This window comes from Dermacentor silvarum, chromosome 7, assembly GCF_013339745.2.
Source record: "Dermacentor silvarum isolate Dsil-2018 chromosome 7, BIME_Dsil_1.4, whole genome shotgun sequence".
Lineage (NCBI taxonomy): Eukaryota > Metazoa > Arthropoda > Arachnida > Ixodida > Ixodidae > Dermacentor > Dermacentor silvarum.
Window position 1 is genome coordinate 39801074 of NC_051160.1, and position 24331 is coordinate 39825404.

The 24331-nt window shown below is 45.8% G+C and overlaps 1 long non-coding RNA gene across 1 annotated transcript in view; it reads left to right on the forward strand.

Annotated features, from left to right (window-relative positions):
- LOC125946711 (uncharacterized) overlaps positions 1-17584 on the forward strand; it is a 28471-nt gene extending 10887 nt beyond the window's left edge. Inside the window, exons 2-4 of the long non-coding RNA XR_007467801.1 lie at positions 6034-6135; positions 15839-15886; positions 17460-17584. This is a non-coding gene — a long non-coding RNA (uncharacterized LOC125946711). The remainder of the gene's footprint in view (positions 1-6033; positions 6136-15838; positions 15887-17459) is intronic.
- The last annotated feature ends 6747 nt before the right edge of the window (positions 17585-24331 follow it).

Below are 24331 nucleotides of genomic sequence, written 5' to 3' on the forward strand. Positions count from 1 at the left end.
GATGCAATAAAGTTGGTGACAGACAGATCATTATTTTGAGTGACTTTAATGGACATATAAATGAACATTATGGGTTCAGTGATGGAAACGGACACCTCTTTCTTCGAATGACCGAAGACATGGAACTAGTGGCGAATCTGGAACCACACTGTCGTGACCAGGTACTTGGTATGCCCGTGGCAGCTTCACATCCATCGAAGATGCCATGGTGTCAACAGGCCTTAACAACCTTTTTATGTAGATGGACATTCACGCGAAAGGTTTATACAGCCTGGGCCGTGACCACAATCGCCTGCTACTGGAGCTTAGCTACTCGGATAGTTTGGTGTCTCACGCCCAATGTCCCAGAGACGGGACAAGTACTTGCCCAGCCGAACCGTTCCGTATGTCGTGGATGAGCTCGAGACGAGTGCGTTGAGAAGTGGGCCTGTGACCTACGATGACTATGTGGCAGCCTTGCGCTCAGTCATGCGGGGACATATGGTGCGGCAGAAACGCGGTACAGATACTGTGCGCAAACCTTGGTGGGATGCAGAAGTGAAAACTGCATGGAAAGCCCGCCGGGAGGTGAACCGCCAGCACCAATCCTATGTCAAGAAGGACAACAAAGAGGCATGCTTGGCTGCCTGGGCTGAATACCTTGACCTCAAACGCAAGCTCCAAATGCTCATACAGGCAAAGATTACCGAATATAATATCCGCCTATTTTTCTTTCTAGAAGCGCCGCAGAGCTTCTGCGGCGCAGAAGTTTTGGCGATATGTCCAGTCCTTGGATTAGACTGATATATGCCCTGATTAGCTCCGAAATGCGGGCACAGGAGAATCAATTACGGATTTTTTAAAAGCGTCTCACTTCCCACCTGCACCACTTATAGGGCCAGAAAGAGGGAAGCGAGGGCGCAGTTGGAGGAGAGTCATTCCATGTGCGTGAACGCAAGACCTTTCCAGGGGAGATGCCAAGCGAGGGTCTGATAGTGCGGTGGCAAGTCAGCCGAGGTGAAATCGATGGTGCATTGAAACATGTCTGTGCCCGCACAGCAGCTTAACCAGACGGCCTGCCTGTAGGAGTACTTTAATGCTTCGGCAAGGTAACGAAGGAACAGTTTGCTGGACTGTTCACCGATGTCATTGAAGGTGCACCAATGCCCAGGGACCCGCAACTCAGCTGTGTGGCTTTTATATAGAAGAAAGGAGGCAAAGTTGATTTCATCGAAAAAAAAAACACCCACTAGTGGTTGTCAGCGTTCTCTGAAGGCTTTTTTCGGGAATCTTAAAAAAGTGGATAAGCAGGTGGGCAGAGCCGAAACACCTGCTGACGGAAATGCAGAATGGTTTCCGTCCAGGTCGACAACTGCAGGACACTTTGTTCGTGCTTAGTGAGTGTGTGGCGATTGCAAAGAGAGACCAGCGCTCCCTCCTATCCTGCTTTCTAGATGTAGAAAAAGCATATTACAATGTACCACACGCTGCACTATTTGACTGCCTGTCTGCAATAGAAATCGCGGCTACATTACTATCTATAGTGATGTGCCTGTACAGAAACAACACTGCCATTTCTGAGGGTGTACAATCCGCGCCTATAAAGGTTCCGAGGAGACGACAGGGATTCCCTCTATACCCACTGCTATATGCCAATCTAGAGTGCCAACTTCTTAGTAGTGGCATCACTTGTCAGCTAAAGTTTAGTATGGTGGGCATGGAGGAGAGGTGCATATTACCTGGTCTCGTCTCCGCTGCCGACCTTGTGTTGATGACAGAGCGCCCCCAATACCTACAGGCGCTCATAAACATCTGTCATGCGGAGATTACTTCTATGCGACATGCATGCGCACACCGTGGGTGAGGCGCTTATACCGCATAAGAAGTAAATACGGCCTACAAGGTAAATATACCTGCTAGCGAAGCTTCCATAGAAGCCCATACGTTCAAAACATAGCGGTTCATCTGCGGTGCATGGGGCTTAGCGCCATCGGTGTGAGGAAGGAACACTTCCGGCGGAAGGAAAAATAATTTGACGTCATATCCGTTAAAAACAGAACTGACGTCATTTTGTTTTCAAAGGCGCGAAATTTGTTTTCGAAGGCTGGCCATTAGAGCTGTATATTCAAATGCCCCGCCATACGAATTGATGGGCGTTTGGAGCTTTCAGCGCGGAAAGCGATGCAGGAAAAGTTCAGCCGTACGGGTGTCGAAATCGCATTGCTGCACGTAACATACTTTCATTGGAGGCCGACGAACGCTTTGGGCGTAGAGTGCTAGTCCTTTCGTCGGACGCCAAGCCCGTTGGCCAGCGCTGTCCCACGACAACAACTAAAGTAAACAACTACCAGGCGGTCGCAACTCACTACTTTTGACTGAACAGGTTAAGAAACGATGAAACTACCGCGTCACCAAATTGAGACAAACGTCGACAAGCAAAGCAACACAACATGTGAGGGGGGCGTGAACTTTACGAGCGCGCCTTTCTGTCCACTTCAAGAGCTGCGTTGCATTGCAAGTGATAGCGGCGTCAACGCCCGCCGCTAACGGTGGGCGCTCTTACGGTGGGCGCTGAAAAAAAAGGTATTTATTGATAATGATCAAGTAAAATAGAGTTGTTCTTTTTTCGCCATGCGTACATAAAATTGATTAGGAATTTTATATACGTCGAATGAATCTAACAATGTCTCGCTTTAGCTAAACAAAAATCACAGCATATCCACGGGGTGAATGATGATGAGTGGGCGAAGCTCCGGAGGGAATCATCGGATCTCCCGCTTAAGGGGACGCTAGCACAAACGCGTTAGAAACGTGCAGTACTCTCTAGTAAGGGGGAGCGGAGCGGCCACAGCGTCTTACGCAGCCATTTACACATGCCGGAACGTGCACCGCGTTTGCCGACGCCATCACATGACTGCTGAGAGAGTATACCCCCCGTATTCATAAACGCTCCTCCACTTGAACTTGACTTGCCACCGCTTTGGGCAGCGCGTTCGAAACGCGTTGAAGGTAAGGTGGAGAGGCCACAGCGTCTTACACCAGCTTCTTACACGGGCCGTAACGCGCTAGCAGAAACGCGTTAGAAACGCGCTAGAAACGCGGCCTTTCTTTAATGTTGGGTATTTATAGCCATCGTGGTGCGTTTGTCCATGTCCGCTTCGTGGCGTAGTGGGCTAACGCCGCGCGCTCGGAAGCGAGGGGTCCCTGGTTCGATTCCGCGCTACGGACACAACTTGGGAATTTTTTTCTCATTTTTCTCAGTCTGGTTACACACTACTACTACTACTACTACGACGGGGACGGAACGGGTGCCGCCATAAGGAGCTTCGCCCCTAAAACGCTCTTTTCTTTCCCGATGTTTCTTCCCTCCAAACATAGTCGCACTTCAATCGCTGCTCCCATAACTACCCTTGCTGATGTCGTTGACAATTCGTTCTGAACCGCTTTTCGTCCCAAGCTTCGCGACCATTTAGATCGACCTTGCGGCCTATTTCGCTCCCCTATCAGTGCAACCTCACCAGGCAGATTAGGCAAAACAGGCACTGGAGCGGGTGCAAGATGAAGAAACACGTTGGATGCGTAATATGGCGGTGAAGTCGACGTTGGCTGTGTACCGATGTCATTAGAACACTATTGGCATGATGCACCTATATGACAATTCCCTTGCGAGTAGGTTGCTCTATGAAGAAAGAGCTGGTGCGCTCCGTACACTTGTGCGCCTTCGAAGCATATAGGCAATGATGAGCGTGATGTGAGGTGCCGGGAGTGCACAAAGTAGGACGAAAGTATTGAACATGTGGTTGTGCGGTGTGAGGGTATTGGGCCATCTGTAGCGCAGAGTGTATCCCTGGAGGCTGCTCTTGGCTTCGAACACACTAGTGGAGAAGACGGTGCATGCGGTGTAGACAGAGCCGCAGTCGCGGAGACGAAGAGATGCCTCGAATGCTGACGAGCAGTACTTGCGGATGGGCACCAATGACTGCACATCAGTGTAGCGCGTTTTATTTTTTTTCCCTTTTGGTGTTCTCCTGCGTTTTTTCTACGTATGCCAGCTTTCCTCTAATAGGTAGGCAGTAGAGCGTTATCCTGGCTTCGACGTGGTGTCTACGTTCACCCGATACAAAGGGTTGGCCACATCATCATCATCAGGGCAGCGGTGACGCCGGCCACGTGGGAAAACTATAATAAAATAACCAGAAAGCTGGCCTTCATGGAAGCGGCATTGCATTAGCCTCTCTACAATGCCTGAACAAAGCCTTCCGTGTCAATTTGTGCCGACATCCAATAAAGACAAACTGGTGTTTGGGCTCTTTATGTACTCACACGAAGCTTCGCTGTATATATATTCCTGCTGGTTACACCTGCTGCCTTTTTTCCCACCCGCCCTACAACGCGCCACGCATCCCTCTCCCCTCCGCGTCTTCCTACCCTCCTTCTCTGACCATCCCCTTTCAGCTTTCACCCCCTTGCAAAAGTGCTAAGTAGGGCCATCTTGCAGGAATGCCATGGAGTTGCACGATAAAGATAGCGTCACCTACGAGCATGGGACCATTTTTTGCACTAGCTCGGCAGAGAACACTGTAGTAGTAAAAAATGAGAGCAGATAAATCTGTGTGATCTTCCCAGTTGTAGTTCAATTGTATGAAAGACTAAACCAAAACACGTCGTTTTATCTGTGTATTTGTGTAAACTATTGTAGTAATTTGAGTTTTATCTGTATCCCTCGCTTTAAAGTTTTCTGGCTTGCTTCACTCCTCCCGTAGTGTAAGACAGGTAGCCGGATGTTCCTATTGTTGTTAAACACCTGATAATACATGTCTTTTTTTCTTACCTCGACCTCTACGTCAATATATTCACGATACCTTCAGTTTACATAAGAAGGTAATTTAAACGAAGCACTGAAAGAACGAATTTTTTGTGTGTATGCATTCACGCGAATTCAGTATGTTTGTAGAGAAAGTGGTATTCATACTTGTTAGCTCCGATTCTGTTATCTTGTCATTCAAGTTCACAAATTATTCTTTTCGTTTTACGAACGAAGTTTGATTTCTCTTGTTTGCGTTCAGTGCTGTTATCATTTTCACCTGAAGGTTAATGGTATTTTGTAAATAGTAGCCGTACCAAATTATTGACATAATACACTCAGACGTTCATGTATTTGATCACTTGTATCCGCCGGGGTGGCTCAGTCAGCTAAGGCGTTGCGCTGCTGAGCACGAGATCGCGGGATCGAATCCCGGCCGCATTTCAAAGCAGGCGAAATGCAAAAACGGCCGTGTGCTTGCCTTGTAGTGCACGTTAAAGAACCCCTGGTGGTCAAAATTAATCCGGAGCCCTCCACCACGGCGTGCCTAATAATCAGAACTGGTTTTGGCACGTAAAACCCCAGAAAGAAGGATTTGATCACTCGTTTATGAAAGCTGGTAACAGAACGTTACAGGTGAAGTTGCAAATTATCAAAATGGCGTTTACTAAGGTGAGATTGCAAAGTGGGTGTTTCTACGAATATATTAAGTAATATTTTAAAAAATGCCCATTCTGAAAAAAAAGGGCTGTTACTTCTGAGACAGGTGGTCAGTGCGGCCGACCATGGCGTAACGAGCAATAGGTAGTAATAACAATATTAATAACGGCCAGCACGCTGCTGGGTGCCGCAAGCAGAAGGCCGTCACGTGGGGCATGTTGCAGCCTCCCACTTTAAGGTTACGCGCGCTCTCATAGCCGAGATTTGTTGTGTTACAGTTCCGAAGGTAGTTCAAAATCCGAAACCTCATATGGCTTGTACAGAGAGTTCTATTAAACCTCCTGACTACTATGAGCCCACTGAAGAGACATGTTTAAAAGGTAATGTATAAATTTTGGTTAATTAGTGACTAATTACCACGTATCATTCGTCACGCCGCGGTCGCCAACGCTGATGCATGTCACCGAAGGAACCCTCCTTTTATTTCAAAACGGCTATTTTTAAATATTACTTAGTCGTCGTCGAAACACCCGAAATAAAAGAATGCTACTGAAGCAGCATTTTATAACTCTTGTTCATTTTTGTTTCAGTCAACCAAAAGGATGGGTGCGAAAAACCGTGGGGATCTTTTTGCGGCAGGCAAGCTTTCATCGTATGCATAGATGGCTCCGAGATCTGCATTTGTCATTGTGGTCAGTGTAGTAATTTTCATAATAATGACATTAGCAAGCACGGCATGTTCACGAGGTATTTTTATACAGGGTGTTCATTTCTAAGTATCACGGATTTTTTAGAAATCGCCTGTGGCACGTAGCATTATTTTTATCTTTGAGCGCCGTTATTGATGAGGCGGACATTAGTAGCACGGGAAATCGAATCACATATTCAACTAATTAACAAAAAATGACTTATTAACTTCTTAGTTAATTCCTTTACGACACATATTGCAATTTACGAATTGTTCCCGGTGAGCTTGTCAGGCGTATCCACTTGTAATTAATTTCCAGAATGACCCCAGTTTGGAGATATGCACCATCTAACTCGCCGTAAAAATGCACTGTTGTTCCACTTACTTTTTTACGAAAATTCTATTTTATACATTGAAGCACAAAAGAAACTGGAACTCCCATGTTTTCCGTCCCAGACTTGGGGAAATATTATCTAGAAACTAGTGTCATCGTAGAAATTCATTTCAAGTTGATGCAACTTGCAAGCTCACCGGCCACAATTCGTAAATTGCAATGTGTTGTAAAGTAATGAACTTTCATTACAGTTCATTACTCAATTTTTGTTAATTAGTTTAATATGTGTTTCGATTTATCGTGCTACTAATGTCCGCCCCTTCGAATAACCCAGCTCAATGATAATAATTAGTTTACCTGCTACAGGCAATTTTTAAAAATTCCGTAAAGCTCACTTTGGCCACCCGGTATAATAATGCCTGTAATTAGGTAAAAATTTGCTGAAGAGCAGATAACTAAACATTTACGTTGGTTTTCGTGGCTGCCGTTCTATTGTACACACGAATGGAATAGAAGTAGGTATCAAAGTTACACATTGCTCACTGGATATCGCTGTAAACTATTGGCCGCAAGACATCAGTGGGTTTCATCCTCATATGTCTTTATGTATTACTACATCAATATTATTGTAGCTAAAACGCTATTTAGAATGCAGATGGCTGCACTTTACGCTAAGCGTATTTTATAATGTAGGCGGTTAGAGCGATTTGGAATGCATGTACTTAGCGTCTTTTGTTCACACACGCCTGCGCAAATCATGCCTGTTAAGGCTGAATTCTACCAAAGGTAGAAAGAGCTACGCTCCAGTGGTAGAGCTGCACTGGCAACTGAAAAGCTGTGCGGCACTTAAGCAATCCCTATTATGTGTAAATGCGAGAGTATTACGCCGTGCTAGCTCCGGAGCCGCTCGCTCTGCCTTTCGCGTTGTCGAGGACGTGGGGGGTGCACGTTATTTTGCTGCAGCAGCCCGCTTAGCACGTTTCGCTGCGTTGCGGTGGTCTCTTACTTCGTCGACAGCGAACTGGCACCTCCGGCCACGCTTTTCTGTCTCGCATGATGATGCAGTCACGAGCGGTTCAACGTGGGACGATAAAGGTTCCATAGCGCCGACAGTAGCACGACTAAAACCCCTCTACTAGACAAGTACCGCCATCCTTTGATCAACGCCGCTTCTCTCTCTCCTGTATCTCCTATTGGACGATGATAGCGCGCGCTTTCACTTCTGTATATTTTGTTTTTTTCCGCCTCAGCGCCATGTCGAATGTATTTCTGCGCCTGCAGCCGCCGTTGCCGGCGGCGGGGGCGGCGCGTGCCCGGCCTGAAAGCTTCAACGTACACTTTCTAGGGGCGCCACCGTCGACTTGCTTTCGCAAGCACAAAGTAAAGAATGACCCCGAGCGCTTTAGGAGAGGAGACGGCGGAGTAAAAAGTAGACGGCGGTACCTTTTCTATATAGGGATTTTAGGCACGACTAAAAGCCCTATATATAAAGAGTAGCGCCAACCGCTTCCCTCCTCTTCCGTTCCACTGTCGCGCTCGGCGGGGCCAGCGCGATCGAGGCGCGATATCGACAGTGGCGCTGCCTACGTCGGGCCTGCCGTGGCAGACGACAGCAAACGCGCCGCCCGAAGAAATCCGTGGAAAACTTCGATCGCGCCCTGCGGAGAAGTTTTTGAGGCTCGATTTTGCTTCATCCGTCAGTAACTGGCCTTAATATAGAGTTTTAGAATAGGGGCCCCAAATGTTTGGGGCCCCAAAGAGCTTTGCGGGTGTTAGCGTTGGGGCATACAAAAGTGCAGAGTTTTAGAATAGGGCTTTGCGTTTGCGAATAGCGTCTTGCGCTTGCAGCGCCACTACGGTGTCAAAGAAAAACTATTATAAATATTAAAATAAGCTATACCATTTTACGATAGGAAAAGTAATTTTAACTTTCGAGGTATTGCGTTTAATTACAATGGAGAGGTTATTCTATTAGCAGCCAGCGATTTGTTGCGCCTAATTTTGAGTAACTAACTTGACGTGCCTTCACCAGCCAAGCTAATCCACTTTAGGCCTACGAGCTATGAAATTGACAATGGAATTCGGAATCAGCGGCGTCTAATAAATCAATCTTCATTACACACGTTAGTTGAGAGAAAACGATAACCGCAGTCACTTCTCCTAGCTTACAAACTTCACGCGTTATCACGAATCAAGCCGAGTTTGGTACTCGGAGAGCCGTCGCTTCGATGGGTGCCGCCATGTTTGTTGACGCAAAGCTTTTGGGGCTGCTTTTGGGGCTCCCGCTAAATCGGTGAAATAGCGTGCCCAACGGAAAACCCAAAAGCATTTAGGGTCTCGCGCATGCGCAGTGGTGTCGACGCTATTTCTTTGGGGCCCCAAAACGTTTGGGGCCCCTATTCTAAAACTCTAATAATGCCGTTTTGGAAGTATCACCGCGACAATGCGAGACGGCGCAAATACCAGCGTTTGCGCTCGCCGGATGGTAAAGAAAAAAAGCCTTTTGCCCTCGCCTTGTCGGTTGCGGCAACTTAAGGCGCAGCAGCATGCCATCACAACGAAGTTCTTGTCCCTAACACGTTTGATCGGTTTGTGCGTACAGTGCTTTCGTCGCACAGGCCCGAGAATGGCGGTCGGAGCGCGCTGGAAATAAAAAAATATACAAAAGCGCAACGCGTGCTTCCACGTGACATGGATTGGCCAATGGGGGAGTGGATGAGGCTGGGGCGACAACAGGCGACTAAAACCTCTATATATAAAAAGTAGCGACACTCTCCTTCTCCGCCTTCCCTTCTCCTCGTTTCTCCTCTCTTTCGCGCTCCTTTTTCGACCGTTGCGCCGCCTACACCGCTTGAAACACGTGCACTTGTTTATCTTTCACCGCTGATCAGATTCGACGATCGCCGACTGTGTTCGTCGCTATCGTCGTGCTCCTCGCCAGTCGGTAGACGCTTCTCGGGCGAAAATGGCGTGGAGCGTGATCGTAATCAAACGCAGCCAGCGCCCGGGGGCTCGACGGTCCACGTGATGCCATTAGGCCAATACCGACGCGGCGTCGGCCTCGGACAGGGTGTGCGAGGAGGCGGCGGCATTCTTCAAAGCGTGACGCTACTTTTTATTTATAGGGGCTTTAGAGGCGACAAGGTGGAAACGCTGGGGTAAGCGCGGTAGCGGCAAGATCTAAGAATGGCGCTACTTATTATATATAGGGGTTTTAGGCACGACTAAAGTCCCTATATAAGAAAAGTACCGCCATCTACTCTTTCCTCCACCGCCTCCTCACCTAAAGCGCTTGCTTTTTTTCTTTACTTTTTGCTTGGGAAAGCCAAGCCGACGGTGGCGCACCTAGAAAGTCCACGCTGAAGCTTTCAGGCCGGGCGCACGCCGCCGCCGCCGGCGGCGACTGCGGCTGCGCAGAGGACTTTCAACATGGCTCTGAGGCGGAAAAAAAGAAAATATAAAGAAGTGAAAAGCGCGCGCTATCGTCGTCCAATCGGAGATACAGGAGAGAGAGAAGCGGCGTTTATCAAAGGATGGCGGTACTTTTCTTATATAGGGATTTTAGGCACGACTCGTATCATGCGCCCTCTAATTAATCACCCACCAAGCACAGCCCAACCACGTGCACAGCCTCGAAGGTATTCATCGCTGTCGCCACTTGCAACGGTGGCGCATTGGCGAGCGCGCTCGTCTGCGGAGCGGTTGCAGTTGTGGTGCAGCAAAGGGTTTTCTCACCATTGCCACTTTTTTTTTTTTTAGTGAGGCGAACATGACGTCACTTGTGTGCCGTTTTTCTGCCACCGATTTTCTCCCGCCGTTTTTCTGCCACCGCTTTCTCATGACGGCGTGGTTGCACACTGAGCGAAGTAATGTTTAGCAATAAAGAAAAAGGAGTCTCCCGATTGCTTTATAGAGTCGCGTGTATCGGTGACTTTGTCTGCTCTCGACTTGAAGAGCGTACAAGTTTTCTACATGAAACAATCTGAACGATACAGAAAGTGAGAGAGGCATAAACGAGAGGTGCCTCGACACGTACCACTAGTGCAAACGCTCTAAATACACTTGAAAAGCATTTCATATCTATCTACCTGCGTTTCATTCGTTGTCGTAGCTCGTAGTGTAGCGAACAGGGAAGAAAGCGTGTGACCGTGACGTCCCTACGCATTATCCTCTCGTTTGTGATGCCAACTTTCTGCGCCTGGATCTCCCTGGAATAACTCCCCGAAGATTCCTAGTGTGGCGGAAAAAGTCGTATATTTATAATTTTATAGCTATTTTTCATTAAAAAAAAGCCCACTGCAATGTGTCGTGCTTCCCAATGCCGATACGAGCGCGAAAAACGAATAGAGGAGCTCCATATCTTGTACCACGTTCTATAAACCAATCCATATATGTGTCCATCACACTAGGAATTTTCGGTGAGCTATTCTAGGGAAGTCCAGGCGCAGAAATTTGGCGTCACTAACGAGAGGATAGCGCGTAGTACCGCACAAAGAGCGACGGAACGAAAAATGTTAGGAGACAGGAAGAAAGCGGTGTGGATCAGAGAGCAAACGGGGATAGCCGACATTCTAGTTGACATTAAGAGAAAGAAATGGAGCTGGGCAGGCCATGTAATGTGTAGGATGTATAACCGGTGCACCATTAGAGTTACAGATTGGACACCAAGAGAAGGGAAGCGCAGTCAAGGACGGCAGAAAACTAGGTGGGATAATGAATTTAGGAAATTTGCAGGCGCAAGTTAGAATCAGCTTGCGCAGGACCGGGTAAATTGGAGATCGGAGGGAGAGGCCTTCGTCCTGCCGTAGACATAAATATAGGCCGATGATGTTGTTGATGATGATGATGATGATGATGATAATGATGCATGTGTCAAACTTGCCGTGCTGCAGATGGCATTACGAATCAGCTAGCGTTCGTCAGGCATGGTATTAAAACTTTATTTACTTGTTCTGAATGGTGGGCGCGAGTTGTTACCTTCAGTTTTCAAAGAAGCGGGCACATAATTTTAAATGGCCATTTCATACCAAGTCTGGTGTAAAGAACTGTCATATAGGGTGTTCTGCGTAACTGGTGCCATAACTTACAAATTACCTAGTGCCACGTAGCTGGACAGCACCAATTAAGATGTGATTTGCCGTCGCCTGGAGCAAGTCGGGCTATTTTTTTGTATCTCGCCTAATTACAAAATTAGCCATTATTCCCCTAGCAACGTCAATAAATATTATGTTCAGAGCAAGAGTGTCAATGAGAAAATTGTAGACCGTCGTGAAAAATTCCAGATCACGCTTTATGTTACGTGCTACATAAAACTTTTTTCCAAGCGTTAAAGAAGCCACCGAACGCCTAGTTGCGCGGCACTTTTTTTTTTTTTTCGTGTGTGTTTCGCCGGCTGTCTTTGTGTTTCGCTAGCGTGTTTAGTAAGCAATAATATAATTTTGTTAGTCGTTTAGTATAGACCACTTGCACAATGTCATCAACCCTATGTGCGCATTGGGTTCCCGTCACCATTGTGAATGATATAGACATGCGAGCGAACGCAAAACGCGGGTAGAAAGTTTGTGGGCTATGTGGGATCCGCTACCAAGCCGTGCCAACGATTCATTCATATTTCAAGTAGTTCGTAGCAGTTAAGTGCAGCTAAATGGAGCTGCACTTAACTTAATGGATTACGCCGACGGCGACGCTCACCGCAGGAACCAGCGTCTAGGAGTTGCGCTATAAAAACAGGAGCTGGAACATGGGCTTGTGTTTGAGTTTCTGAGTAACAGAATTATGTTTCCTCCTATACTCTAATTGCAATCCGATGCTATCATGCCTATAGGTTGTGTGTAAGTCGTACTTTACGAATTTTCGGACGCATTTTACTTTAAGAAATTAAATTTGTTCAATAACGCACTTGCACTAGGCGGATGGCATAGAAGAATGAGGATGTACGTATGTTGCGCTAATGGTACCGCCAACTAGCGGCCTTGCCCACTCCGACAGATCTTAAAAGGCAGCTGGAAAAGGGCTTTGTATTTCACTTTCCGCGTAACAGATTTATGTTTTTTCGTATACATTCCAATGAAAATCTGAAGCTTGCGTGTAAGCCGTACTTTACATATTTTCTGACGAAATTACTTTTAAGCATTATTCAGTTCAATAACGCACTTGAGCTTGGCGTACGGCGTAGAAGAATGAGGATGTTTGCTGCACTTCCGCACACGTGCTTGCCCGCGAGATGGACGTCGCACGTGGTGGCGGTGCTTATGTAACGTCGTCTAACGTCAGCTGTGGTGGTGGTATTTGTATAAAGTGCGAACAATCTTGGCTGTGCGTCCACTTTCACAACTTCCTCGGATTAAATAGAGAAAGACGGAAGATTAAACAAAAAGTGTACCTCCTGCAGTCAAAGCGTTTTCCCTTCGCCACTTTTGTATTGTGGTAGTCAACGACTCCTTCCTGGCGCCAGCGCTGGAACATGCCAAAGTATATATCGTCAATCCTATCGGTGGAGCCAAGCTTGCGTTTGCGGGTAGATGTTATGGAGCGAACATGCTTTCTGTACGTCAAAACATCATAACACCGCGCAAACTCTTTAATCCCTTAAGGGTTTTTGACGACATCAGCTGACCACACGTAATCGACATTTTTTTGGGTTAGGACGACCTGGTTTCGTCATGGATATTTCGTCGCTTGCCGAGTTGCTTTTGACGAGCTTTGGTCGTCAAAGGGCGTTTTTCCGGTTAGTACATAGATGGCACTATTTTTCTTTTTCGGCGCGTTTATTTGAGCTTTCTCACACTAGATGGCAGCAGGCGTTTCATGTGAGCTGAGTTTGCACTTTTTTTGTGAGATTGTCCAGCGCTTTTAAACAAGCATGGTTTCATCCGTGCGGCGCTTAAGTGCGGTACATTGCGATCAGTCTAATGATGACAGCGAAAGTGACGAGGACATTGACATGCGTTTCATTCTTCAAGTGAAGAACACTAAAAAATAAAGATAACAAATAAAAAATATTATGCACAGAATGTTTTCAGACTTAATTTGGTATCTTAAAGATGTTACTGAAACGTTTCCCGCCATAAAAAGTTGATTCATTACGGTACCATTAGTTCTAAAAAAGCAAGCCCTACTGGGGTTGAAACCTGTAGCGTAGACCAATATGGTACCCTAAGTTCAAAAAACGCCAGCCCTCATGGGCTTAAAACCTGCAGCAAAGACCATGTGGCGCACAAACGTCTTATGGGTGCCCTGCGCTCGCATGCCCGTCTACTGTTCACGACGGTGGCGGAAATCCGATGCGCGCACGGGGTTGTCGGCAATGTACAAGAAGTCCATTACAGATGCAAGGCGGTAAATTGTGCTGGGCGCTGCAGCATGGACGTCCTGGAACGTGCTTCTGGCGTCTGACCAGACGCTTGCTCCAGACTGGCCATAAGTACAACTACGGTTTGCTTGTCGCGTTAGCTCTTCGCGCGACATGCGGGAAGAGGCTGGGCGAGTGTCGGTCGGGGCACTGGCGTTATATTCTACTTCAGTGTACCCGAATTTCCTGTAGTAATTTTAGTAGTAAAACAATATCACCCCAGCCATCGTGGTCAGTGATGTGCGGATAAATATTTTATGTGCATTTAGTTATGTTTTTCTACTTTAAAATCATTAAATCTACGTGGTGCCAGAGACGTTTGCGTTAGCGTTTCTATTAGTTCTGCAGCTGTGACGAAAGGCTTGTGCCATGCTATACAGCGTACAGCGGCATCATTGCTGGGTCGCACACTAGTCCTTGCTCAAGTATTTAGCGCTAAACTTCGCCAATCTTTCACCTCGTACCAGACACATTGTGCTCGGTCGCAACCCTATTATATGGGCACGATTGAGGTTTGCTCAATAAAAGAATTATACAGGTCGAACACGCATGTTGGGCTAGACTTGAACCGAAGATTTTGGTAATCGGTAGATTGAGTGCTTAAAAGTAAATGCTTAAGGTGCAATTTTTTATATTGCTTTCATCGAATGGACCAGTAATCTCATGCAATATTTATACACCGCATAGGTCAGGATTTTGATGCCACGTCAAGGTGACGCACTTGTCGTTCAGTCTTTGCCAAAATTAAAACAGCAGTTTATGAGAATGCAGTGAGGTACCTCACAGTTTGCCTGTGCAGTCGAGAGACCATGCTTGGTAATTTATTAAGTAGGCGACTGGTAGCTGCAATTTTCACGGCTGATCCATCTCAGAGTTATACTTCATGTATACTTTTGTGATGTTCAACTATTGTTATCAATGATTTGCGTGTGGGGTGGAACGGCGATTTTTTTTCTTCACTGCTAATGTTTAGAGCACCGCCGGGCTGTTGCGCTTCGACACGAAGGTTCGATTCCTCCACCAGACACTTAATTTTTTTTTTTTTTTTTTTTTGCATGGGCTACTCGATGGGACTGCTGCAGCAGGGCCCAGCATCAGCAGGAGTCGCGGTCATTTGGAAAAGAATATTTGTTTAAAAATCTAAACATCACAGGGTGGTATAAGTCATAGTCGCCCAGTAAAAAGTACAATACTCTACCTTTCAGGCAACAGACGCATGCACACTTCTCTAGCGCCTGCGCCAACGTGATCTAGTTCCGCCTTAGCACGTTTCATGTGGCGTAGCAAGATTTGCCTGAAAAAGTGAGAGTGCGGTAGGCCATAGCTGCAGCAAAAGAAAAAAAGAACAGTAAACAACGGTAAACTTGCCATTCCCTTTTCACATGCGCCATGTTATATGTCAACAAGTGGCACGTACAACCGGCGGCTTACCAATATCAGACAAAGTTTACTTTTTGGTCTATCAGATAACGCTGTGTAAAACCCCAAAGATGCTGTTTGACCCGCTACCTGCAATATGTTTCGCAAAAAAATCGATTCCCGCATGGCGTCCGATATGCATATTTTTCTTTTAACACAAATATTCACTATAATGCTAGCCTGTAATCACGCGTTCAGTTACGTAAAAGTGTCTGCGCAATATACTCCTTTCTATGAGCGCATGGTTGACCCGCTGTTCCTGCTTAGTGGCTTGGGCGTTTCCCTGCTAAGCACGAAGTCACCGGACTGTTCCCCTACTGGCGGGCGCATTTTGCAGATCGCAGTTCGCGGCGGTCGCATTTCTACGGCATCGACATGCAAAGATGCCCGTGTACCGTGCATTGGGTGCACGTTAATGAACTCCAAGTGGTAAAAATTTATCCGGAGTCCTCCACTACGGTGTGCGTCATCATATCTTGGTTTTGGCACGTAAAATCCCACGATTAAAATGCTTATGGCTAACGTAACATTCGACTATAATTTCCACAGATTTAATTGTTTCACTGCTTTCGTATAACTTTTTTCCCCTTCCAATATTCCCAGCGCCTTTGGGAACCGATATCAATAAACAGTTTCCGAACTGGACATCAGGTAAGTAAACACAGAGTTTTTGCAACAAGTTTGTCTATAACGTGGTTTTAATTCAAATCCGGAAATACATCTATCGACAGCTTTCCTTGCAAAACTACATCTCTTCGCAGTCTAGCTATACCGACTCATGGCTTTGAGGCACTCCAGTGGCCCAAGAGTGAAAGACAATTTCTCCGCGGAGTTATACGACAAGTTGAAATGCTGGCAGTAAAATATTGCAGTCGCCAGTAGGGAGCTATACCATCTACAAACAACGCAATGCATGCCAAGTTTGGTGGAATGTAGTAACGTGCTTTCGTGCGGGCAGCCTATGACTATAGGCGAGTATGTTTCCGAGCATGCGCTGCAAATGTGCAGCTCCTTTTTGCTCCATGTCATCGCCGCGTACCGATGAAAGCTGCTGTGCTCGACAGTCGGAAGTGACCGGCAATGGGCGTTCGTCGTCTTTTCTCAGTTTCTTATTCATCAGCCTATACAGATGATGAAAAAAAAGTGTCAGTTTCTCCCGAAGAGGGGAGCACTGGCAGCAATAGCAATGTTAAGCGTTGTGTTTGAACTCATTTATTTGGGGATTCTACCTCGTATTAAACCGAGGGGAGGTTTCCTCCACAATCCAGGAATATATTATGGAGTTCAGCTGAATACCATATTCAATTTGTATCTGCTGTTTCCTTTGCGTGCTTTTCGAATATTTGATGTTGATTCTTCCTGGTACTGTTGCTTCCATTTGAACGTGTAATTTCACCTTTCACGAGCACTTTCCCTAGAACAGTCCTAAAACATTATTTTGGGATATAACTTGGAATATTTAGCCCATTTCTTAGCGAATCCCCCATTATACAGGGTGTTTCAATTGAATTCAGCCCAACACTAAATATATGCAAATGCCACGTAGCTGGACAGAACCAAGGTGATGTTGTTTACCATCGCTTGGAGACACTCAGATTATTTAATTGCATCCGGTGACCCAAGCAGTCATCAAACAGTTTCATTGCATATGAGCACAGACCGAGTGGCACATACCCTGTTACATACCCTGACTGCGGCCTTCAGTAGTCAGTCACAGGACTTTGAGCCTTGAAATTTCGTAACTTTGAAATATTACAAGACAGCATGTCGCACAAGATAGACAGCAAGAAGATTACAAGGCACACAACGGCGCATTGAGCTTTCGAGTACAGCATGTACGACACGATGCAGCTCAATATATCTTCAAACATTTAGTGTCACTACATGTAACACCCGTCTATCCTGCAGAACATATTTGTTTGACAGATTCTTATATGCCCGTTTTAACCTTTCATGCTCAGCACCTAAATTGCGCAAAATTGTTCTGCCAGTACGTAAACGAGAATACTTAAATTCACGAAGTATCTAAAACGCAGCCAGAGGGGGCCTCTAAATTCCCCGAGCTGCCTGATCTGTAGTCTGCAGCATGAAGTGAAAGTCATCGGAGTTTTTGGAGCTTACACGCTTCTCATAGCCGTAGCAGTACGTTACATAGCTTCTTACCTATGCAAAGCTCTTCTGACTGAGAAGTAGGTTTGACTTACATACTGTTTTTATATTTCAGTTACCTGGTCATCAGGAAGCGGAAAATGACTCCACAGGCTCTTTTTATTATTATGATTATTGTCGCAGCAAGTCTACATATGTGTACACTTGTGAGCTGGCTTCACACCAAGATGTGAAAGCAATAAAAAGTTATAAGAACTTTTTTCTTACAGTTTGTAATTAATTACAGGTAGAACATAAAATAGATTTTCTCAACGAAAATGACTCGCATTCCGCTTGGTTTTGTCACTTCGCGACACGTTGGCAGAAATGTTGCCGTTTCCAGTCAGTCATGGGCATTGAAGCAGAGGCAGCCATGCTGTTCAATAATTTTTATGTGATGCGAAAATTGTTAGAAGGACTCGAACAAGGGGCGTGTGTATTGTTGGAAATGTGCATTGCTGCGCAAAGTGATGAGCACTGTAGCGTAAATCCGTGCAAGCAGCCCAAATCAGTTGAGAATGCTTCAGGGAGAGCTGTTTCTCCTGCTGAAAATAAGGGAATAGATCAGTGCAAGGAAGTAGTCTCAGAATTTCAGATTGTGCGTAAACGTGCAATCAGGCAGTTTATGAATGTTACAGGAATGGTTATAAGGCCTACTTCATCCAAACTGCTGCTGTTTAGCGTAAGAAATATCATTATCAGTGACACCGTAGGGCTCAAATTTTGGAGGACCCTTAAGCTTTCCCTTTAAGAGTGGAACGTCATAGCATTGTGAGTATTGTTCCCTGACTCATGAGAAGCGTGAGAAAGATCCCTGACTGCTTCTCACACTTTCCGACAACTTCAGCTTATGTAACCGCAATGTTTTCCTAGAAACGCTGGCGGCGAACGCCATGCATGGAGGCGAGCTTCCTGGTTCTTCTTCTTTTTGTTTTTAGATGGTGTTGCAAGGAACTGAGCGGGCCACCCGCTCCTGCTAAGACAGACCTCAAATGGCAACTGAAAATTCTATTAAATTAAAAGGGTGTGTGTTTGTGTTTCCACGTAAGAGATTTATATTTTCTCATATAATTAAATTACAATCCGAAGGCTTTATGTCTGTAGGTTATGTGAAGTCGTATTTTACAAATTTTCTGACGAATTTTACATTGAGGAATTCAATTAGTTCAGTAACGCCTCTGTACCACGCGGAGAGCCTGCGTGGATTGGGATGCGTAGTTCCAGATGATTCTCTTTGCCGGAGGCGCTGCCGCCGACGCCGACACCCGATTTTTTGCGACAAGGTGCCCTTAACGCTATCGCGTTAAAATCTTCAGTGCATTAAGAGCGCCAAGGCCTCTGCACGGGGATCGACTAAAGAAGCGCCCATAAACATGTTTGAGCGTGGAGGAATCTATGGCCTGAAAAAAAAAACAGAAAGAACCCCAGCTTCTTTTAAATGCAAATTCTCACACAAGTAACTAACTTTCTTTGTGTCGCGCTAATAAATTTAGGGGTTTTTCCTTTATGAATCAAAATTAGCGACCACAGTCTCTGAGGCTCGGGAGTGCTAAAGGAACAGTGAAAGCCGCGACAGCGAAGTGTCCCAGTACTACAAGGCCAGCGATGGCTCTATTCAAGGCAACTTCTATGCGGTCAGCGAGTTTCTTGTTCATCCCTACAGCAATGGGAGACAGGGTGCCTTACGCTTCCATTTACAGTTAAATTGGTTTGACGAGCAGTTTGCCGTCGATGAAAGGTTTTCTCGTGGCCGACCTATGCCACGCTTTCAAAAAAGCCACTTAAGGTCGGGCCCTATAAACTGTCTCGTGCTGTCAGCAGTCCCTGCAATTGACGCAGTCTATTTAATGGATGGAGCCATACCGGTTGAACACCGCAAAACCACCTGCAATGGCACTAAATTTCGGTCAGGAAACTGTCGCGCCTTTACGTGTAGTGTTACTTCTGGAACCTACCGTGCCAAGATTCTACGAATTATATTGCACAGAGAGATGCTCAGACTTGATAAGCTGACAATTTATTCAGGTGACAAGTATACATTTGATTCGATTGAGAATATGGCCTCTTGATTTCTTTCAATTACGCTGCGGCCATGTGTACATTTTCACGTTCGACCTCTGACCATTTTCAAGTTAAGCTATCTTAACAGTGTCCTGCAGAATTTTGAGGCGTAAGCTGTAACTGCACTGGTTTCATCGAGGTTAAGAGTTGCACAGGCATAGAGAGTGCTGATAAGCAGTTATGGCTACTGTTCTAAAGATATTTGAGATAAGAGATAATACGGTGCAAGATTCTCAATGTACAATGGCAAAACGGAGAAATCTTACATTTATTTTGCTTAAGTAGGGATTTTAATGATACTATGTATATCTTTATTATTATGATGCTATATATATCTTTATTATTATTGATGCTATTATAACTTTACGGTGCTTCAATTTGGATCCCCGAAATTCAGCATTGATAATGGGGAACTCGCTTATGAGATTGCTTAAAACGTGACAAAAAAGTTAAATGATTAGTTCATTCTAGTCATAGGTGGCTTCAGTGAGACAGTGGAGAAAGGCAGGCTGAAGAGCATGAAGTTGTGAACTTGGAATTCGCTAAACAATCTCTATTGTGTACATGTTTACTTTCCCCCAGCTCTCGCTGAACCCAACGGCTTCAAGGAGGCCACAGGTGCCTAAATCGACTGCTGGGCAGATATCATCACATTCTAATAGAACATGCTCCATCGTTTCCCTAGCTTTACCACAGCAAGCACATGCTGCTTCTTCCTTATTGTACCTCGCTTTATAAGTGCGCGTTCTAAGGCATCCTGATCTCGGCTCGAAAAGTAAAGAGCTTTCCCTTGAGTTATCGTAAATTGTTTCTTTCCTGATTTCATCTTTTTCCTCTTGAGTAGTAACTCATAGAAGGTTTCTTTTCCATAGCCACCACCCATGAGATTGTCTCAGACTGTCCGATCTTGCGCATGACATTCTTTGTTGTCGTGTTACTTACTATGCCGGTCGCGTACTTGTTGGTAAGCTTCCTAGTTCTTTTCCTCCACTGTGAAATAATGTTCTTCCTGTAGGAATATCTGAACACTCTTCCAGCCCATTTACTTTCTTCAATACGGCTCAGCCTTTGTGCATAATCAATTTTACTCGGCGCTTCCCTCACTTCAAAACTTGTCCAGCCCATATCGCCCAGCACAGCTTCATTTATAGTCTTCCCGCTAGTGCCTTATGCGAGGCGTCCCACTGACCTTTGGTCGCCATCGAGTCCTGATTCTACCCCCGACCTCAAGCAAACAACCGCATTTCCAAATGTGAGTCCTGTAATCCTTGCACCTTTCCACATACCACGGAGCACTTCGTACATATTGTATCCCCATAGCGCTCTCTGTTTCATTATGGCGGCATTTCTCTTCCCCGTTGCTGTTATTTTTTTCACAGTGGAGCTGTTTAAGGTGGACGTTGAGCGGTGCCGAGCGTACGCCAAAAATTGGCACAGCTGGGTGAGGAGCGCGCTGGGGCGCAGGTGTTCGGAGAGCGGCGAAGATGGGAGAGGAGGAAGGCGCCCTAATAAACAGGATGGGTGGAGCTAAATAGAGGGTAGCGATGACGTAATGGTGGAGATATCGAAGGAGACTGTGCGCCAAGCACTAGTTGAGGCGCAGCTTAAGAGAGAGAAAAGGGATGACGTAACCATGACGTGCAGGGTTCTCCTGAGCTGAAGAGAGCTTGCGCTAGCGGCGGCGTCATTCTGCCGTGAGCATGGCTAGGACGAAGAAGCACGTTTCCCCCGAAGAAGAAGAGGCGCGGCGCCAACGGTGCCGTGATGCTACGCTAAAGCGGCTTCAACGACTGCGCGCAGAACCGGAATTCTGAGCTAGGGAGGCTGAAGCAAAGCGACCGAGGATGGTTGGACATCCAGAGTTTAGAGAGAAAGAAGCTGCGCCTCGGCAACGCTACGAAGAAGCTCACTGTAAAGATAGACAAATCGATGTTAAAGCAAAGTTTAGGCTAAGTAAAAGCAAAAGTTAAAGTTAAGTAAAAATTGCAGTTAACGCTAAGTATAAGTTAAGTTATAGCTAAGTAAAAGCTAAGTTACAGCTAAGTAAAGGCTAGTATAAGACACCAGCCGACAGTGCGCCATCATGTAAAGGCTGACTTTCTTTCATTATGATGACATTGTTTTACGTCCAGCATAAGATTCAAGAAAGAGAAAGTGCTGTTAAACCTACTCTAGAAGGAAACTAAAAATGAAGCCCACTACGGGCAAACTTCGCATTTCAAGATAAATTGGGTCTGGCCATGGACACTGAGCCTGCGACCAACACCTTTATAGACGGGCGTGGAAAGGCGTAAAAAGACCCCGCCATAAGCTGCTTCGCATTTAACAAAAGAATAAAATAAACTTTCATGCCGAGGCGGGATTCGAGCCCGCGTACACCCGGTCCCAAGGCGAGCGTCGTAAGCACTAGGCTATACTTTTTCGTTTCTTACATGATATTTATTGCATCATGTATATGCGGGAAAACTACCATCTGCGAAAAACGTGCAAGCTAGGCTATACAGCCACAGCCACGCTTGCAGAAGATGCATTTACGCGAACCATGTGATTGCGTTCGAGCATCGTCGCTTTCGGCCACAGCTGGCGCGTTCACACGCTCGTGCTCTGCAAGGTGACGAAGTTTAGCTCGCTATGAGAGTGAGAGAGAGAAAGGGACTGCTGGAACGCTGTGTTCGCATTGCAACGCGGTGGCGGCGTTGCAAGCTGCTCTATGCAACGCACAGTGACGGCCGTAAGTCCGCGAAGCGGGAAAGGAAATTATCATCATCATGAGTAATAAGTTGAAAAGTTCGTGCGCACTTGCGGAAAATGCTGGGCTACGTTCGCCCAGCTTCGTTGTTTCAAGCATTGCGAGGCCGAGTGCAAGGTTAAGCGTTGTTTTTTTTTTAATTATAGGGTTTTACGTGCCAAAACCATCTTCTGATTATGAAGCACGCCGTAGTGGCGGACTCCGGAATAATTTGGACCACCTGGGGTTCTTAAACGTGCGCCTAAACCTAAGTACACCGGTGTTTTCGCATTCCCCCCCCCCCCCCTATCGAAATGCGAAATGGGCCGAAATGTGGCCGGGATTTTAAGGCGCCACCTCGTGCTTAGCAGCCCAACACCATAGCCACTACGCAACCACGGCTGGTTAGAAATTTTGGTTACACTTAAGCATTTACCTGGTGCGGCATCAATAGCAAACGCAACCACACTGTTAAATTTGTTGAAACCTGCATTAACACTAGAAAGGTGTTTCGCTTTTACACATACCAATGTGTGTTTGCTCTTTCATTGTTTACTTACTCGCAACTGGGGAAAAAATTACCGCCACAATAACACACTGAAATATATTCTAAACTTCGCCAGACTTACATATAGTTTTGAGACATTATAATCCACATGTACATGTATGTAGCCTTAAATCGAAAGTTGATTCCGACGTAATCCAAACAAACAAATTGGATTAAATTCGGATGCATTGTTCTAAACAAAACAGCTTAAAGGCTTCGTTTTAAACGGCGACTATGCACTGACGCGATAAGTCGTGGTTTACTACGGGCGTGGTGCGATAGCGTTTTTTTTTTTTCGTTTTTTTTTCTTTTTTGTCCGTGTTTCCTTTGTCGAGTTGGTGATTTTAGAAAGTTGTTACCGTTTGCGTAAGTCACTCTGACTACGAGACTTATCGTTGTAATTTATTTTCACGTAATGCAACGTTCCGACAGGCGGAAGCCACTCCCGTAGGAATTAAAGTAGTTGTGAGTGAGGTAAGCATACTACATGCAGTACTCAAGCAAGCTGGGCATAAAATTCCAATTTCCTTATTTAAAATTGTCCAAATAGGCGGGAGTTTCAGTGCAAAGATTTGGTTGTTTGCTTGGCGTGGTGTCGACTGCGGACATTCTTGCAATAGGTAATAGAGGAGGATTCTTTTTTATTTTTGCTGCTCTCTTTCAGACATCTTAGCTTGCAGTTCACATGGTCGTCTGTTTAAAGTGGGCTCTTGAGGGATGCTCTAGACAGAATAAGAGAAAATGTAAAAAGATTAACCCAATCTCGCCGTAAGAGCGAGGCGATGAACGCGATAGCATTGCGTAGCTCTTGTGGCATTATGAATTGGAGTAAACCATCGTGGCTTCACTAAAAACGAGCTGTTGTGCTGGAGGTCCTCTGTTTGAACCGTGTCAGTTATGTTTATTATTTAAAGCCAATGTCGTTCTCAGCGACTTTACCACCACTTTTCCGTATCGTGTATGTTTACCATCTGCTTGCTGGGTCAACCCCGAAGCATGTGCACAGCCGTGCCAATAACATTACCTCATTTTATGCTTTGAGCTCTGTTATTGCTTCGCCCTTTCATTGTATAAGTCTGAGAAGAGTTAAGGTATAAAAGCCATGAGCTGCAGGTGGTTTATTTCATGGCATTTGTTTGTCGACTGTCATTTTCCAAATTCTGAGGAATAATTCAGTCAATAATGTAAGTACAGGTATGAGAAACTTTAGTGATTGAATGGTGTGGCAATATAACCCGCATAAACCGCCTGTCATATAGCATAGCATAACATACAGCATCTATGTACGTAAATATATACGAACATCACGGCGACGACGACGGCAAACATTTGTTTGGATTGTTCATGTAATTGGTATCGCAATAAAAAGATGTAATGCACCTCGGCAATTACAGAAGCCCATATGTGGTCATCGGTCTCTGCTCACAGGTGAGATAGATGGCGCCTACGGAAAGGCAACATACTCTGGTGGCAAAACAGATGAAAACAGCATCGCATATTTTAGCCATTAAAATGTTTAATCGAAGTCGCTGCTTGCACAACTACAATGCCCTGCTTCCCTCCGTGTCTCGTTAGGCTAACACGAGGCACTCGAAAACTAAAATTGGCGTTC